The sequence below is a fragment of the Saccopteryx bilineata genome, chromosome 1, assembly GCF_036850765.1.
Source record: "Saccopteryx bilineata isolate mSacBil1 chromosome 1, mSacBil1_pri_phased_curated, whole genome shotgun sequence".
NCBI classification, from domain to species: Eukaryota; Metazoa; Chordata; class Mammalia; order Chiroptera; family Emballonuridae; genus Saccopteryx; species Saccopteryx bilineata.
In genome coordinates this window covers 178,760,010-178,778,861 of record NC_089490.1, presented here as the reverse complement: position 1 = coordinate 178,778,861, position 18,852 = coordinate 178,760,010, and the positions used below count along the sequence as shown (strand labels likewise).

The 18,852-nt window shown below is 38.7% G+C and overlaps 1 non-coding gene across 1 annotated transcript; it reads right to left on the bottom strand.

Annotated features, from left to right (window-relative positions):
* Positions 1–4,452: 4,452 nt before the first annotated feature.
* Positions 4,453–4,559, bottom strand: LOC136321561 (U6 spliceosomal RNA). Its single transcript, XR_010728712.1, has one exon. It is a non-coding gene; the product is annotated as a U6 spliceosomal RNA (small nuclear RNA).
* Between the last annotated feature and the right edge of the window lie 14,293 nt (positions 4,560–18,852).

Sequence of the window (18,852 nt, the reverse complement as noted above, 5' to 3'; positions counted from 1 at the left end):
AGGATCCTGGGTCTGAGAAATCAGACTCTCTCACAAACAGTATCCTGACTTGTTTCAAGCTAAATACTGTCCTTATGCTTCTTCTGGGCTCTGGGGCTGCAGGCTGGGGCTTTGTTCCTGGGGCTCAGGGCCCTTTCCCCTCTGCTAAACTCACTTCCTGCCACGCGAGTCTCTCCCTGCTGCCGTTCGCTCCGAGAAGCTGGGCAGCCCTCTCCGCGTTTCCGCTTTTCCTACCAGTCTCTGGGTGGCTTCTTCAGCGTTCCTGGGTTGAAGAGTCCTTTTAGTTTAGTCCAAAGTTGGTTTTTCCAGTTGATAGTTCATAAAATTAGTTTGTAATCCACATTGGTTCTGGGAGGTAGATGCTGGTACGTTCGCCTACTCCAGCGCCATCTTGTCTCGCCCTATGTCTTCTTCTATGTACTTTATTGTTTCAGGTCTTATATTTAGGTCTTTGATCCATTTTGAATTAATTTTAGTACACGGGGACAGGCTGTAGTCGAGTTTCATTCTTTTGCATGTGGCTTTCCAGTTTTCCCAACACCATTTGTTGAAGAGGCTTTCTTTTCTCCATTGTGTGTTGTTGGCCCCTTTATCAAAGATTATTTGACCATATATATGTGGTTTTATTTCTGGGCTTTCTATTCTGTTCCATTGGTCTGAGTGTCTATTTTTTTGCCAATACCATGCTGTTTTGATTATCATGGCCCTATAATATAGTTTAAAGTCAGGTATTGTAATGCCCCCAGCTTCATTCTTTTTCCTTAGGATTGTTTTGGCTATTCGGGGTTTTTTATAGTTCCATATAAATCTGATGATTTTTTGTTCCATTTCTTTAAAAAATCTCATAGGGATTTTGATGGGAATTGCATTAAATTTGTATATTGCTTTGGGTAATATGGCCATTTTGATTATATTTATTCTTCCTATCCACGAACAAGGAATATTTTTCCATCTCATTGTATCTTTTTCGATTTCCCTTAACAATGCTTTGTAATTTTCATTATATAGGTCCTTTACGTTCTTTGTTATGTTTATTCCTAGGTATTTTATTTTTTTTGTTGCAATCGTGAAGGGGATTATTTTTTTGAGTTCGTTTTCTAATATTTCATTGTTGGCATATACAAAGGCTATGGACTTTTGTATGTTAATTTTGTATCCTGCGACCTTACTGTATTGGTTTATTGTTTCTAATAATCTTTTTGTGGAGTCCTTCAGGTTTTCGATGTATAGGATCATATCATCAGCAAAAAGTGATACCTTTACTTCTTCTTTTCCGATATGGATGCCTTTTATTTCTTTGTCTTGTCTGATTGCTCTGGCCAGAACTTCTAGCACCACGTTGAATAAGAGTGGAGAGAGTGGACAACCCTGTCTTGTTCCTGATTTAAGGTAGAAAGTCCTCAGTTTTATGCCGTTTAATAGGATGTTGGCTGATGGTTTATCATATATGGCCTTTATCATGTTGAGATATTTTCCTTCTATACCCATTTTGTTGAGAGTCTTAAACATAAAATTGTGTTGTATTTTATCAAAAGCCTTTTCTGCATCTATTGATAAGATCATGTGGTTTTTGTTCTTTGTTTTGTTGATATGGTGTATTACGTTAACCGTTTTGCATATGTTGAACCATCCTTGAGATTCTGGGATGAATCCCACTTGATCATGATGTATTATTTTTTTAATATGTTGTTGTATTCGGTTTACCAGTATTTTGTTTAGTATTTTAGCATCTGTATTCATTAGAGATATTGGTCTGTAGTTTTCTTTCTTTGTGCCATCCTTGCCAGGTTTTGGTATGAGGGCTATGTTGGCCTCATAAAATGTGTTTGGAAGTATTGCTTCTTCTTCAATTTTTTGGAAGACTTTGAGTAGAATAGGAACCAAGTCTTCTTTGAATGTTTGATAGAATTCCCTAGTATAACCGTCTGGGCCTGGACTTTTATTTTTGGGGAGGTTTTTAATAGTTTTTTCTATTTCCTCCCTGCTGATTGGTCTGTTTAGGCTTTCTGCTTCTTCATGACTCAGTCTAGGAAGGTTGTATTGTTCTAGGAATTTATCCATTTCTTCTAGATTGTTGTATTTGGTGGCATATAATTTTTCATAGTATTCTACAATAATTCTTTGTATATCTATGATGTCTGTGGTGATCTCTCCTCTTTCATTTTGGATTTTATTTATTTGAGTCCTGTGGCTTTTTTCCTTGGTGAGTCTTGCCAAGGGTTTGTCAATTTTGTTGATCTTTTCAAAGAACCAGCTCCTTGTTTTATTGATTTTTTCTATAGTTTTTCTGTTCTCTATTTCATTTATTTCTGCTCTGATTTTTATTATCTCCTTTCTTCGGCTGGTTTTGGGTTGTCTTTGTTCTTCTTTTTCTAGTTCCTTAAGGTGTGAAGTTAAGTGGTTTACTTCGGCTCTCTCTTGTTTGTTCATATAGGCCTGAAGTGATATGAACTTTCCTCTTATTACTGCTTTTGCTGCATCCCAGAGATTCTGATATGTCGTATTTTCATTTTCATTTGTCTGTATATATCTTTTGATTTCTGCGCTTATTTCTTCTTTGACCCATTCATTTTTTAAAAGTATGTTGTTTAGTTTCCACATTTTTGTGGGTTTTTCCCCCTCTTTTTTGCAGTTGAATTCTAGTTTCAAGGCTTTATGATCAGAAAATATGCTTGGTACAATTTCAATTTTTCTAAATTTGCTGATATTGTCTTTGTGGCCCAACATATGGTCAATTCTTGAGAATGTTCCATGTACACTAGAGAAAAATGTATACTCTGTCGCTTTGGGATGAAGTGTCCTGTAGATGTCTATCATATCCAGGTGTTCTAGTATTTTGTTTAAGGCCACTATATCTTTATTGATTCTCTGTTTGGATGACCGATCTAGAGCCGTCAGCGGTGTATTGAGGTCTCCAAGTATGATTGTATTTTTGTTAGTTTTTGTTTTAAGGTCAATAAGTAGCTGTCTTATATATTTTGGTGCTCCTTGGTTTGGTGCATATATATTAAGGATTGTTATGTCTTCTTGATTCAACTTCCCCTTAATCATTATGAAATGACCATTTTTGTCTCTGAGTACTTTTTCTGTCTTGTAGTCAGCATTATTAGATATGAGTATTGCTATGCCTGCTTTTTTTTGCGTGTTGTTTGCTTGGAGTATTGTTTTCCAGCCTTTCACTTTGAATTTGTTTTTATCCTTGTTGCTTAGATGTGTTTCTTGTAGGCAGCATATAGTTGGATTTTCTTTTTTAATCCATTCTGCTACTCTGTGTCTTTTTATTGGTAAGTTTAATCCATTTACATTTAGTGTAATTATTGACACTTGTGGGTTCCCTACTGCCATTTTATAAATTGCTTTCTGTTAGTTTTGTATCTAGTTTGATTCTTCTCTTTTGTTTTTCTATCATTTGTTTTTGTTTGTTTGTATTCCATACTTCTTTCCTCTGTTGCTACCTTTTTTAAGTCAAGTGTTTTTGTGGTGGTTTTTTTAAGGGTGGTTACCATTAAGTAATGAAAAGGGTACCTACCATATTCATTGTAGTACCCTATCTTATAAGTATTTCTGCACTTCATCATCCTTTGCTACTGTTAATCTCCATCCTCTCCCCCCTTTTTTTCCTTTGTTGTCACAGTTTAAGTTTGGTTTTATTGTGTTCTTGGTGGAGCTGTTACTTGTGGTGTTGTTTTCTTTTGTTTTTTGAATCTGGTTGGAAAACCCCCTTTAGTATTTCCTGGAGTGGGGGCTTTCTGCTGATAAATTCTCTCATCTTTTCTGTATTTGTGAATGTTTTTATATCTCCTTCATACTTGAAGGATAGCTTTGATGGGTATAGTATTCTTGGCTGAAAGTTCCTCTCTTTCAGGGCTTTAAATATTGGGGTCCACTCTCTTCTAGCTTGTAGAGTTTCTGCTGAGAAATCTGATGATAATCTAATAGGCCTTCCTTTATATGTTGTACTCTTTTCCCTGGCTGCCTTGAGAATTTTTTCTTTGTCATTGGTTTGTGTCATCTTTATTATGATGTGCCTTGGAGTGGGTTTGTTGGGGTTAAGAAAACTTGGTGTTCTGTTTGCTTCTTGAATTTGAGGCTTTAGTTCCTTCCACAGGCTTGGGAAGTTCTCGTCTATTATTTGTTTGAGTATATTCTCCATTCCATTTTCTTTCTCTTCTCCCTCTGATATACCTATTATTCTTATGTTATTTTTTCTGATGGAGTCAGACAATTCCTGTAGGGCTTTCTCGTTTTTTATTATTTTTGAGTTTCTTTCTTCTTCTCTCTGTTGTGCCTCAAGTTGTTTGTCTTCTATTTCACTAATCCTATCTTCAATCTGGGCTGTTCTGTTAGCTAAGCTTGTTACCTCGTTTTTCAGCTCGTGAATTGAGTTTTTCATTTCTGTGTGATTTGTTTTTATAGTTTCAATTTCCTTGGTAATATATTCTTTGTGTTCATAAAAATATGGAACGCTTCACGAATTTGCATGTCATCCTTGCGCAGGGGCCATGCTAATCTTCTCTGTATCGTTCCAATTTTAGTATATGTGCTGCCGAAGCGAGCACTCTGTAGGTTATTTTCAAGTGAGTGATCCACACCTCTCTTAGCTCGTCCCTTCTCTGTGTTGCTACTGTCCTAGCTCAGACACTCACTGCTTCTCACTTGGACTTTTACATAACCCCTGGAATGTCTTTATTTTTAAGATTCATATGTTGAAGTATTTGGCAGTGGAGTCATAATGCCTGAAACTTACCTTCAAATGGTTCAAAACAAAAGAATACACAAAACAAATATGGCAAAATATCAACAGTTGAATCCAGAGGTTAGCTATCCAGGTTTTCATTGTACTGCTCTTTTAACTTTCTTGTGTGTTAAAATATTTCACGGTAAATAAGGAAAAAAGAACTTCTTAATGGACTGAATATACTCATCCTTGAAGGTTTTGTAAGGCAATCAGCCTTTTCTTCTGTAAATCTAATGATGAACATGTCACAGTCCTCAAAAACCTACAAGAGCTACTCGTTCACCTCACAGCATTGGAGGTGTATGTAGTATATACACTCATCAACACCATGGACTCTGCAGTCAGACCACCTGGGTTCAAGTCCCAGAGTTACTACTTAGAAGCTTGCAACCCTGGCTATGTTTCTTAACATCCCTGTACCTCAACTTCCATGCATGTGAAATGAGGATGCTAACAACAGTATCTACCTCACAAAGCAGAGGTCAGGAACCTTTTTGGCTGAGAGAGCCATGAACGCCACATATTTTAAAATGTAATTCCGTGAGAGCCATACAACAACCCGTGTACATTATGCATTATCCAATAAAAATTTGGTGTTGTCCCAGAGGACAGCTGTGATTGGCTCCAGCCACCCATAACCATGAACATGAGCAGTAGGAAATGAATGGATTATAATACATGAGAATGTTTTGTATTTTTAACATTATTTTTTTATTATGAAAGATTTGTCTGCGAGCCAGATGCAGCCATCAAAAGAGCCATATCTGGCTCACGAGCCATAGGTTCCCGACCCCTGTCACAAAGCATCATAAAGATTAACTGAGCAGCCTGACCTGTGGTGGCGCAGTGGATCAAGCATCAGCCTGGAACCATGAGGTCACCAGTTCAAAACCCTGGGCTTGCCCGGTCAAGGCACATATGGGAGTTGATGCTTCCTGCTCTTCTGCCTTTCTCTCTCTCTATCTTTTTCTGTCTCTCTCTAAAATGAATAAATAGCCTGACCTGTGGTGGTGCAGTGGATAAAGTGTCGACCTGGAAATGCTGAGGTCACCAGTTCAAAACCCTGGGCTTGCCTGGTGAAGGCACATATGGAGTTGATGCTTCCAGCTCCTCCCCCCTTCTCTCTTTCTGTCTGTCTCTCTCTCCTCTCTAAAAATGAATAAATAAAAAAAAAATAAAATAAAAAAATAAAATGAATAAATAAAAATAATTTTAAAAAAAGATTAACCAGGCAAGTAAGTGAATGTAACATAGAAAACAGTGCCTAGGACATAGTTATACTATATAAGTGTTAACTCTGTAGATTTAAGGTACTTCCTTTCATATGATTATTATTTAAAGCAGTGGTTTTCAACCGCCAGCCTATGGACTAGTCTGCTAGAAATTTTGTGCAGGTCAAGAAAGAGTTAACCACCCTGATGTTGTATGAAGAGTATAGATCTTAGTTGAATTCACTTATGTTCAGGATGATTTCTGCCTTAGTGGTTCCTTAAATAACACTCCTATTTTCACTGGTCCCCAAGTGTAAAAAGCTGAAAAACCACAGATTTAAAGTATTCTGTGGTTTGAAACTTTAGAAAATGCCTAGTTAAATTCAGGAAAACAAGACTCTTTACTGTAGGAATTTTCATTAAATTATTAAGTATTCTAATATCCATAAGGAATCTTCGAATATGTAGATCTGACATACAGCACATCTCATGGGACCAGTACTTTGCAGATCTGGTTTAAGAAACTGCTAACCTAGAGAATAAACCTAATCTCTTTTGAGTTTATTTTTTCAGTTACGATTGACTTTCAATATTATATTAGTTTCCGGTGTGTGGCATGGTGGTTAGATATCTACATAACTTACCAAGCGATTCCCTCCCACCCCGCCCCGACAAACCCAGCATGCACCCAGCACTATACACATCTATTACAACATTATTGACTTTGAAGAGTTTCCCTGATAAGGTTTTGCCTACCTGCCAACCTCTCTGTCTCCTGCTTTCCCTCACTCTGCTCTTCAGCCCAATCTGCAAACTCCACGATTACCCAATACACCTTTAATTTTCCCATGAGCGCTTTGCTCTCTGCTGCCAGCATTTCCCTCCCATCTCCACGCATCAAAACCAGCTCAGGTGGTGCTGCCTCTACAAACACCACCAGGTGCTCCCATGTAGATTGATTTTTTTACATCCTTGCTCCCCATGAGTATTTTGTTTAAAATACTATAACATTCTATGAAAACAGGTGACATTCTGTCTTAACATTATAGGCTTTTATTTTTAGTTTTTTAAATAATTTATTTAAATTATTTATAAGTACAGAGGAAGAAAAGTACATTCAAGTTAAAGGGAGACTATTTTGTCCACCATTAAGCTTAATTACTTCCCTGAAAGCACTGTCTAATCTTTGTGACACAAACTGGTAGTGTTATATCATGCTTCAAACATATTTGCTTCCGTATATATATATATGTATATTCCTAGAGGATAGAATTAAATCGTGTTTATATCTTTCATAATAGCTAACAGAGTTTAATGAATATAGTGCATGCTACAGAAATTTTTTTTAATAATTTTATTTTTAATGGGGCAACATCAATAAATCAGGATACATATATTCAAAGATAACAAGTCCAGGTTATCTTGTCATTCAATTATGTTGCATACCCACCACCCAAAGTCAGATTGTCCTCTGTCACCTTCTATCTTGTTTTCTTTGTGCCCCTCCCCACCCCCTTTCCCTCTTCCATTCCCCCCTCCCCCCCGTAACCACCACACTCTTATCAATGTCTCTTAGTTTCACTTTTATGTCCCAACTACGTATGGAATAATGCAGTTCCTGGTTTTTTCTGATTTACTTATTTCACTTCATATAATGTTATCAAGATCCCACCATTTTGCTGTAAATGATCTGATGTCATCATTTCTTATGGCTGAGTAGTATTTCATAGTGTATATGTGCCACATCTTCTTTATCCAGTCATCTATTGATGAGCTTTTTGGTTGTTTCCATGTCCTGGCCACTGTGAACAATGCTGCAATGAACATGGGGCTGCATGTGTCTTTACGTATCAGTGTTTCTGAGTTTTTGGGGTACATACCCAGTAGAGGGATTGCTGGGTCATAAGGTAGTTCTATTTTCAGTTTTTTGAGGAACCACCATACTTTCTTCCATAATGGTTGTACTACTTTACATTCCCACCAACAGTGTATGAGGGTTCCTTTTTCTCCACAGCATGCTACAGAAATTTGTGGGGAGTTATTAACTGTATGCAATCTGTTCTCATAACACTTTTGATTCAGAATAGCAAAAAAAAGGAGGAAGAGTAACTTCAGAGATAATAGACATCTTAAAGACCTAGCTGTGTTCTATTTAAAGATTGTTTCATTCTGAACAATGGAAATTTGGAGAACCTTTTCTGCTTCTCCCTTTGAATGCTACAAAGGAAATAAAGACAAGAATTTTGTAAACGATCTGAACATTTTTATTTCATTTCAGTAATTGGCAATAGGCAAGATGCAGGAGTCAGAACGTACTAGGGAAAAAGTAGATGTCATTGGGCAGAAGCTCAGCCCCTAGTTGGCATGAATTCCAGTGGGAAATGGTAATTAGATATGTTCAGAATCTGACCATCTGGAACTATAGGAAGCTTCTAAATTTGATTTGTGTTGGAGGAACTGTGGTCAAGAAGGGAACATGCACACGGTGATTTGGATATGCTCCAAAATGTGGCCTTTGGGGGACACAGAACCATGTAATTCTAGAAGAAAAATGTGAGCAGAGTAATGTTCTTCTTGGCCCCAGAGCTGTTTCTTGGAAACCTGTCTGAGGAGCACAGAGTTAACCAATAAGTATCCACCCAGAATTTCTAATTTCACAGGCAATAAGCAATTTGATATTTTGCTTTTACATTAGAATCAAGATGCTCTACCAAAAAAAACAAAAAAAACCCCCACTGCATCTGGAAGTTCTGTAAACTTTAAGCATTGGGAGTGCTTATGAAACAAAGAAATAAAACAAAACAGTATAGACAGCATTTCACTCCCACATGGTAGTGACATAGCAGACCCTCCTTTAAGCCAGTTTCCAGCAATGCCTGGGAAGGGTCAGAGATGTGGCTTTCAGCCAGTTTCAGGAGGGAGCTAATGGCATTTGTAAAAAAATAACATGGAAGTCCAATGGAGGTGTAGAGATTGGATCCCAAGCCAATCTTCTGGAACATACATTGTCATATTCGTTCCACCATAGTATGCAAATGACTGGACAGACTGTATAAACTGAAACAGAGAAGGTTCAGCTTCTCCAGTCATCACTGAGCTAATCCATGACTTTAGCCAAATGGTGTGTTGTCAGCCAAGCTCACATATCCTACAGGTTTGGTTGTGTTTAGAAATCTAGGTGGATATGAGAGAATTGCCCATATTTCAAAATCCTTATGGAAGCAAATATGAAAATATAATAACTTGTTTTCTGCAAAAAAAATAAAAAAGTATATCTGTCTGTGTTAATGTTTGAAATAAGAGGTATGTTCTTATATGGTTTTCTTCCTACTCCTCACAGGTGAGTTATTATGTTAAAGCCTTTGATTATAAGCAGTATGTTTCAGATGTGATCCACCGAGATAAAATAGATCTGTAGTGGAAGAAAGCAAGGAGGGTGGTTGGAAGAACTTGAAAAACTGACAACTTCTTTCAAATCCCATATCTGCCACTCTTTAACTTTGTCCCCTTACTTAAGACTCCAAACCCCAGTTTCCTGATCTATAAAGTAAAGTAAGTGCTACCTAGTAGACAGGATGGCGAAGAGGAAGTTAGGTAATACATGTCCAGTGCTTCACTTGTGCTAAGTGCTCAATAATTGCTGTCATTTTCAGCCTTACTACTTGAGGTCTAGTAAAACCATGATAAATGGCAAATAGGTATTTTATTATCCAATATGGCCTATTTTTCTTAACCAGAAATATATCTGATGCTGTCTAGTCTTCATCTAAAAACTAATTCCATGGTGATTCACAGCAATAAAAACTATAATTACCTATGATTATTGAAGCCTTATTATGTTCCAAACATTTGGAGTAACTTCCCATATTCTCATTTGATCCTCAGAGTAAATCTGGTTTTATGTGTGGTATACTAAGGCAGAAACTAAAGCACGAAGCTCAAACTGCTTCAAGTTACACAGCTTGTAAGTGGAGCCATAGAACTCAACCTCGAGCAACCTGCCTCAAGGGCCCATACTCTCAGCAACCACGGCCTCCCTGAGCACCTACTGACCAGCACACATTAAGTTCCCAGAATGCTTTTGTTCCCAGTGAGGGAGCAACATATGCTGTCACCAGCTGGGGACAACTAACCTCATACTTCTGCTTTACCACATAAATGTCACAAAGTCATTTTCAATGACAAAACTCACACCTCATTTTTATATGAGATATTTTAAGAACTATCAAGAAATATTCTAGGCTTCCACTTACTTTAATATAGCACTTGAAAGTTTGTAGGCAAACTACCTTCTCATCTGTGTTTCGCTGTATTACTGGACCAGTGTGTTAGTGGTGCCATTGAAGGGAGAGAATTCTTCCTCCCACTCTCCACCCAGCTAACTTACTCATCCTTCAGAACTCTGCTCGAACGTCACTTCTTCAAAAAAGGCTTCCTGTCTCCCCTCCCACACCCCTGACTAAGTCATTCAATTATCCAGCTTTGTAGTTTTTAATATCATCTAAATGATGTCAGTTCCCAAATTTATACCTCCAACCCATACCAAGTGAAACAAAATATTTATCTTTGGATAACTAACAGACACTTCAAACTTGACACATCCTAAATTGAACTCTTGAATTTTGCTCCCAAACCCTCCTCCAACCATAGCCTTCCCCATATCAATTAATGGCTCTTCTACCCTTCAGTGGGTCAGGCCAAATGCCTGGCAGTCATCTGTGACTCCTTTCTTTAAGTCCCACCCAATCCATCAGGAAATCCTGTTGGTTCTATAAAATCCAACCTGAATTCTTCCATTTCTCAATACCTCTACTACTTACTACCACCAGTTCCAACCTCTACTATCTCCTTCTGGGTTGTTGGTTTCCTGGCTTCTCTCTTTGACCCCTTAAAAGATTTTTTTAACACAACAGCTAAAGTTATCTTCTCATAAATAAGGTGATGTCTCATCTCTGCTCAGAGCCCTCTCTGTCTCCCTGACTCAGTCTAAGTTGGCGTTACAAAGGCCTCCAAGATCCTACATGATCTCTGCTCATTACGTCTCTGAACAAGTCTCCTAAAACCTCTGTTCATTCTTGTCCAGCCACTTCAGCCTCCATGTAATCCCTTAAACTCACCAAATATATTTCTTCCTCAGGGCCTTTGCACTTGCTACTCTGTGCCTAGACCTTTTCCTTTATTCCTTTCAGGCGTTCAGGCTATGTCACACTCTTGGTTGGGCCCTCTGTGATTGAACTATTTAAAATCACAGATTCCTCCACAATTCTTCTCTCCTTCCCTATTTTATATTTCTCTGCAGCACCTTCCAGAGTAGTATAAAATTAACTTATTTTATTTTTTGTCTGTGTCCCTCCACAAAAAAATATATATCTATATATATCCATTGGATATTAATCTTTTTTTGTTTAGTCCACTAATGAGTCCTCTGCACCTAGAACAGTACGGGGCTCTGAGTAGGCAGTCAATATACGTATGTGTTGAATGAATCAAGTCATCACTCCCATCATATAATCATAAGGTGCTATGTCTTTTCGTGGGCTTTCTTATAATAACAATTGATTGCTTTTGTTAATCGTGATATTGTTTACTTAATTGTTCTCTCCTCTGTTGAATTATAAAGAACATGGCACTGAGACTGCATTTTCACCCCCAACAACTAGCAGAATGCCTATTACTTAGTAGATATTCACTTACGTTTTGTTAATAAGTGAACTAGACAAAGAAGCAACTAGAATTGGGTTCTAGTTCAGACTCCATGTTTCTAACAGTATTACAAACAGATCCTCTATTCTAAGAAGCACTCTGATGAGACCACAGAGGAATTCTGTGTGCATTAGGAAGAACCTGAAAACCTAGATGAGAACGAAGGGGACAAGGACCGAAGGCAAATACATCTGTGGTTATACCTCTGTGCACCTGGGCAAAGTCGTTTGTATATGGGGGGTTGTTTTGGTATTTTTCTCTTTCCTATGACCAAAACAGTGTCCACTCTCTTCAAAGGCTTGCTGTTGTTCTTAGTACACAGTTGCCCTCTCTAGAGAGTTTTCTTTAGACCATTATAGCATAAAAATACATTAAGCTTGCTTTGAAGTGGAGAGATAGGTTTCCTTGTATTTTTCATTGGTGATATGCTGCCATCTAGTGTGTACGACTCACTTGCACAACTGAAATGAACAGCAGCCCAAGGCAAAAAAGGCAAAGTAGCTGAGCCAGCCTGACCGTGTCTCTTTCCATTAGACATCCATTCCCAGACAACCTGCTGTATGCAAGTGCCCCCAAGGATAAAGCTTGTTACTGACATGTTGCAGCATGAAGAAGGAATTTTTATATTTATCTTCTCTGTACCAAATAGGCAGCTTTTATGTGCTTTATAAATCACTTTAACAAGACTCTTAAAGTAAATGCCCTGTAAGGGGGGAAGTAATCCATTAATATCTCTTCTACTATGACTTAGTAGCAATCAGTGGATGTTTCAGATCAGGTGGACCTCAAACACTTTCAGATCCATAGACAAACTGTTAAGACTATAGTGATAAAAGACAGGCACAAGGCAACCTCTTTCCATGTATAAGTATGGGAATACAAGTACTTCTGCATATTTTCTGCCATTAGCTATAATCATAAAATGCCAGAGTTATATAAAATTATTTATTTTCTAATAAATTTATATTATCACACTCAACTGACACGTAAGCCCCTGGAAATGCCTAGCTTTTGTGGATCTGTTTAAAGTCTTCAAGATTACAATATACTGTAGCACATTTCACAAGATTACAAAATCTACAGAGAACTATTTTTCTGGCAAATAAGCCCCAACTGCTAGTTGATTTGCCTTTTGATTCTCACCATGCTTACTTTGTGTAATAAAGGCGACTTATCTGTTGGAGTTGCTTAACTTTTTCTCAACAATTTCCACATTCATTTCAAAAGATAACATAGAAAGAAAAGAATATATGATACAGAAATTGGAGTACATTCACTTATTTGCTTTTTATATAAACACAAAGGGATTAGTGTGACTGTAAGATCATCTTGTCTGGCTAACATCTGGCATGGATTCATAAGGAGGTCTCCAACTCTAAACCTCTAAAGGGAACCTCTCTTGAAGAGCAGAGGCAAATTTACAAGATGGAACAGGGAATGTAGGGAATGGCGGCATAGGCCTTAGAGTCTAGTAATCCACTGCCATTGAAGAAGCAAGAACTTCTTTTCTTTTTATTCAAGGGAGTGAAGTGTGTGTTTCACATGAGAGGTCATTAGCATTGAGGATACTGCATGCTGATTTAGTCTGTTCAGGCTGATCTAACAAAATACCATAAACGAGGTAGCTTATGGACAACAGACAGTTTCTCACAGTTCTAGATACTGGGAAATCCAAGGTTAAGACACCAAATCCAAGGTCTAGTGAAAGTTCACTCTCTGGTTCATAGATGGCCATCTTCTTACTGTGTCCTCACATGGCAGAGGGACAAGGGAGCTGTCTAAGATCCCTTTTATTAGGGCACTAATTCCATTCATGAAGACTTTGCCCTCATGACCTAATCACCTCCTAAAGGCTTCATCTCCTAATACCATTTCATTGACCATTAGATTTAACATATAAACTCTGGGGACAAACATTCAATCCATAGTACTTGTGCACAAAACAGTTTTATAAGAAAGGACAGTGATTACCTGACCAGGTGGTAGCACATTGGATAGAGTACTGGCCTGGGATGCTGAGGACCCAAGTTCAAAAACCCAAGGTCACCAGCTTGAGCACAGGCTCATCTGGTTGTGCCTAAGCTCACCAGCTTGAGTGAGGAGTTGCCGGCTTGAGCATGGGATCGTAGACATGACCCATAGTCGCTGGCTTGAGCCCAAATGTTGCTGGCTTGAAGCCCAAGGTTGCTGGCTTGAGCAAGGGGTCATTAGCTCAGCTGGAGCCCCCCAACCCCCATTGAGGCACATATGAGAAAGCAATCCATGAACAACTAGGATACCACAACTACAAGTTGATGCTTCTCATCTCTCTCCCTTCTTGTCTGTCCCTGTCTCTCTCTCTCTCTCTCTCTCTCTCTCTCTCTCTCTCTCTCTCTCTCACACACACACACACACACACACAAAGAACAGACAGTGACCACCAAGGTGTTTACAGACACTCCAAAAGCAGAGACTGAATCTTCTCTACTTAAACAAGTGATTCATTAGAAATAGTAATTTACTGATTATGTTTGCCTTGTGTTGATAGCAAATTTTAAAATAAAGTTGATCCTAAATATATATTTACTAAGGATATTAGTAGTATATCATTGGCATTAATGCTCTTTTTTTTATAGAGTCTGAGAGGAACATAGGTTTTTACATTTTTGCTGCACACCTGCAACATATGTTCAGAGCATCTTCTGTCCATCTGTGATGTGCACTTGAATCATGTACCACCTCTGGAAGATCATCCTAATCAAATGGAATTAACTGTAAGTCTTTTTTCCAATTCTGTGTATAAATGCAATATTTTATAATAGACAAATAATTATTTTAAAGCCAAAAATATAGCTTAAAAATAATATAAAACTTAAAATTATTTTTAAAATTTTTAATTAAAAATTTTTATATAAATATTTATCAAATGCTTACACTTAGTGCCAGGTATGGCATCTCTGAGAAAGTTAACAGCAAAATGAAAGTTACAGGATGAGGAAAAACACCATGCAGAGACTAAAGTGGCTGCTGGGGAAAGGGATAGCCCATTTCTAGATACAGAGAAAGTCCTTAGGTGGGAAAGAGCCTGGCATATTCTAGAAACTGATCTAATGACAAGATAGAGTAGCTTCAGCACAGCAAGCCAGGAGAATAATAACTGAAAATGAGGCCAAATCATGCAGAGAGTCCCCAGTGCCTGGGCGAAGAAAGCAAGACATTAAGCAGAACAGAAACTTAAATGCAGAACTTCCAGACGCCTCATCTTAGCGTCATTCTGCCTCTCGGGATAACTGTCCCCGACTTCCGCCTTAGCGTCATTCTGCCTCTCAGGATAACTGTCCCTGACTTCCGCAGAGTGTTATATTCTCCAGACTCTTCCCTAATCCTTACTTGCTTGAGCCCTCCCAACCTGGGTGATCTGCAGACATCTAGCCTCTTTCCTCCACTGTCTATTCCTCTGCTGTGGAGATCTTAGTACCGGCAAGAGGAGAAAGCTAAGGAGCCTTCCAACTTAGACTGAATCAAAACCTTGATTTCTTAAGGGCATGAGTGACGGCTGTCTTCCCAGGAGGTTTTCTGCTTCCTACACGTCATGACCAGAATTTGCATAACTAAGGGGCTCTGCAGCAAATGCTTACCATGAGATGCAATTAAAGGCAGAGAAAGAAAAATGGCATATGACCTCACTCCTTTGAGGAATCCAAGGAACAGTGAGAACTGAAGAACAGAATTGAGATAGAGGAGGGATCGAAGGGACCAGAGGAAAAGAGGACAGAGGGAAGGGAGTTGACAGGATGGGATAAACCTGAAGGGAAGGGGGGAGAGTGCTGTGGGGAGGGGGCAAGAGAGATGTTGAGGGGAATATGGGAGAGGAGGGGATGCATTCGGGGTGACCCTAGAATCTATGTAAACACAATTAATTAAATAAAAATAATAATAATTTGGAAAAAAAGGTCATCTTTATCTCTCCTCTCCCTGTATCATGTATCAATACGCAATCATGAAGCTATTACGTGGGCAGCGGATTTTCAACCTTTTTCATCTCATGGCATACATGAATTACTAAAATTCTGCAGCACACCGTAAAAATTTGTACTTTTGCCAATCTGACCAAAAATAAACAAATAAATAGGTATAATTTTGATGCATTCACACTGGGCAGCTATTATTGCGTGGGCTGTTGTCATTTTTTTTTAATTTGACCATCTGAGGGAAAAGAGGTCAGTACCCCTGACTAATAGTCAGGTACAGCATGTTTTAAAAATTCTTGCAGCACTCCAGTTGAAAACTGCTCTTTTAGGGCCAAGACAAGGAGGCAGCTGACGGTTGGACGCAGGCACACCTGTACAGAGGGGATTTATTACCATGAACTCGTCCTCTGGAAGGAGGACTACAAGCAGTCACATCACACATATACTGAAGGGCTTCCCTTCACCTATAGCCTTCTTAGACACAAAAAAGGGAAAGAAATGCTCTCCGGTGGTTGTAAACATTTTAATGACAGCAAATTAATGAGATGCCTCGACAGCCTGTTGGTTATGACCTCTGAGTCTGTCCTCTGGAACTTTTCTTAACCCTCCTGGTTCCTCAGGTCTTGACTTCCCTTTCCAAGTAAGTTAACTCTGCTGGATTTCTAACTGTGCTTCCAGTATGCTGCCCCTGCAGCCGCCCGTTATGAAAAATCATACGTTTATTTCTGGCGCTAGCCAAGAAATTTGACTCCTGAGTTCTGACTTCACTAAGTGGTTTATTTTGCACTCTGTTCAGAAAATACTGATGTGCAGACACGGTGGTCCGCATCTCAGCCAGGCCTGGAAGCCCACTCACATCTATCCTGCTAGAGCAGCTTGGCAGGTAGGACGGAGGAGCCCTTTGCTCAAGTCCTCTGTCACAGAGAGTCTTCCTTCACTTCCCTTGATTCCCTATCTTCATTTTTATTCCCACCACGGCCAACCCAGGACAAATGGTAATTACACTGTGTGTGACTTGCAACAAGCTCCTAACAAGCCTGCTGGGTTGCAACCTCTCCCTTCCTCCTCGCCTTTCCTCCAGCCAACCTCTGCGTAAGAACCCTCAGCGGTTCCTCAGGCGCCACCTTCTGATCTTTAAGGCACAAATGAAAACAGGCTAATAATCAATGAAGAGGCTTTTTTGGTTGTTGTTTTGGTTTTGCCAGTGCTAAATAACCAGGGATGCCCTGGCCAGTAGCACAGTTGATAAGAGCATTGTCTGCAGCAGCGGGGCACTGACTTGACCCCGGATTGCAAATTAGATCCTGGGGTCACCAGTTTGATCTGACAGCACTGACACAATCCTAAAGACACTGGTTTGAGCCCTGGGCAGGGCACATATGAAAGAAATCAATGGGTGCACAACTAAGTGTAACAGTGAGTTGATACTTCTCTCTCTCTCTCTCTCTCTCTCTCAAATCAATGGAAAAATAAATAAAAATAAACAACCAGAGAAGTCATTTGGTTATCTGGAACTCTTTATTCTGAGCAGCAGCAGCAGTGCTATCTGACTTGCCCTTTGACTGGTACACAGTTGATATCTAGCAACAAGCATAAAAGGTCTTTGTGTGGACCACAGAGATATATTTTACCCGGGTATAACCCCCCATCAGGTTGTCACCATTTCAGACTGACAGTAACATTGAAATCTCTTTTGTATTCTTTCTTGCCATTGCAAGTTTCAAAACCAGATAGCACTAACTTTCCAGGGTTTATATCAGTAACCATCACTGTGTAAAAACTACGTGTAAGTGTGTAGAAAGGTGCCCAGTGTTTAGGGAGTTAAACACAGTCTTAGAATCAAATTAGGCTGGGTTTGAGATTCTACTTACTCACGTGCTGGCTGTGCGAATTTGAGCAACTCTCTTTAGCCCAGTGGTATCCACATGAAATATACAATTGTAGACGTAAAGAAGGAAAATGAAAAACATTCTTGAAAATAACCTTGAATTTTAGAATTTGCAATGTGACCACTTAATTTTAAATATCCATGGGGAGCTTATTTTTCCCCCTAGTTATAAGTTAAAAGAACTCATCTCACAGAGGTGAAAGGGGAAAGGTTAGATACATATCTCTTACATGTTATTCATCAATCAAAGGGATATTTAAATTCATAGTTGTTTTTGTACAGCAAGGACTTCCTATAAATCACTCACATTCTACCTTGGCATTCTGTAATCTGATCATCATATTGCCTCACACCCAGCTAAGCTACTCAACAATGGAAGTTTCAATGGGAAAGAGTCCCACTAGAACAAAAGCTCCCCAAGAACTGCTCCTTTAGGGTCTCGTTGGCTCAGTGTTGTCTTCTGAACACCTGGAGCAGTTCCTGAGATGGACAGTAAATATTTGTGTGGCTTGAAGCTGCAATCTTTCAAGGGACGGACATCCTTTTGTGATTCAAAGATAGGATGAGGTACATTCGGTGCCTATTAGGAGAGAGAAAGGATGAGGTGAGGTTCAGAAATGGAACCCGAGGGGTGAACTCTAACTTATGGTCCAGATGGTAGAATGGTTTGTGCCAGATCTAACATGCCACTCTAGGCTGCCAATTATTAACACATAACACAAATATTACAGAGCAGCAACCATTTCAAAGTGAAACAGTGAGCATACTATTATATGTATATATTCAAGAGATAATGCAACACAGTTCTGGGTGTAAATTATTTAACATACAAAGGAATTATAAGTGAGCTAATCCTTCACTGTAGTTTAACATTGGAATCATTCTTTCCTATGAAAGGAAGAAGAAATTACTGGACAAGTTATGTTTAGCGAATATATGTTAAACTTACTTGAATTCTGCACATTTGGACAAGGTAGGGGAAAATATATATGAATATGGATACACAGACATATATATTTATATATATATACATTGTTTTATGTATTTATATATTCCATAAATCAGAGACAAAGTTTAGATCATCCCTCAGAATTTCTTATTTAGATCCCTAAATCAATCATCCCCTAGGATAACCCAATGGTGTGAATGTTTCTGAATTGTATTTCTAATAGGCAGACAGTGTGGAATTATGGGAAGACTGGGACTTGGTAGTGAAGGTCTAAATTCCAGCGCTGACTCTGTCATTTTTTTATAACCTTTGGAAAATTATTTAATCTCCCTGAGCCTCAGTTTATCATCTCTAAAGTGAGGATATTAATAATCCTTCAGCAGATAGTTGTGTGGGTGACTAAAGTAGAAAGA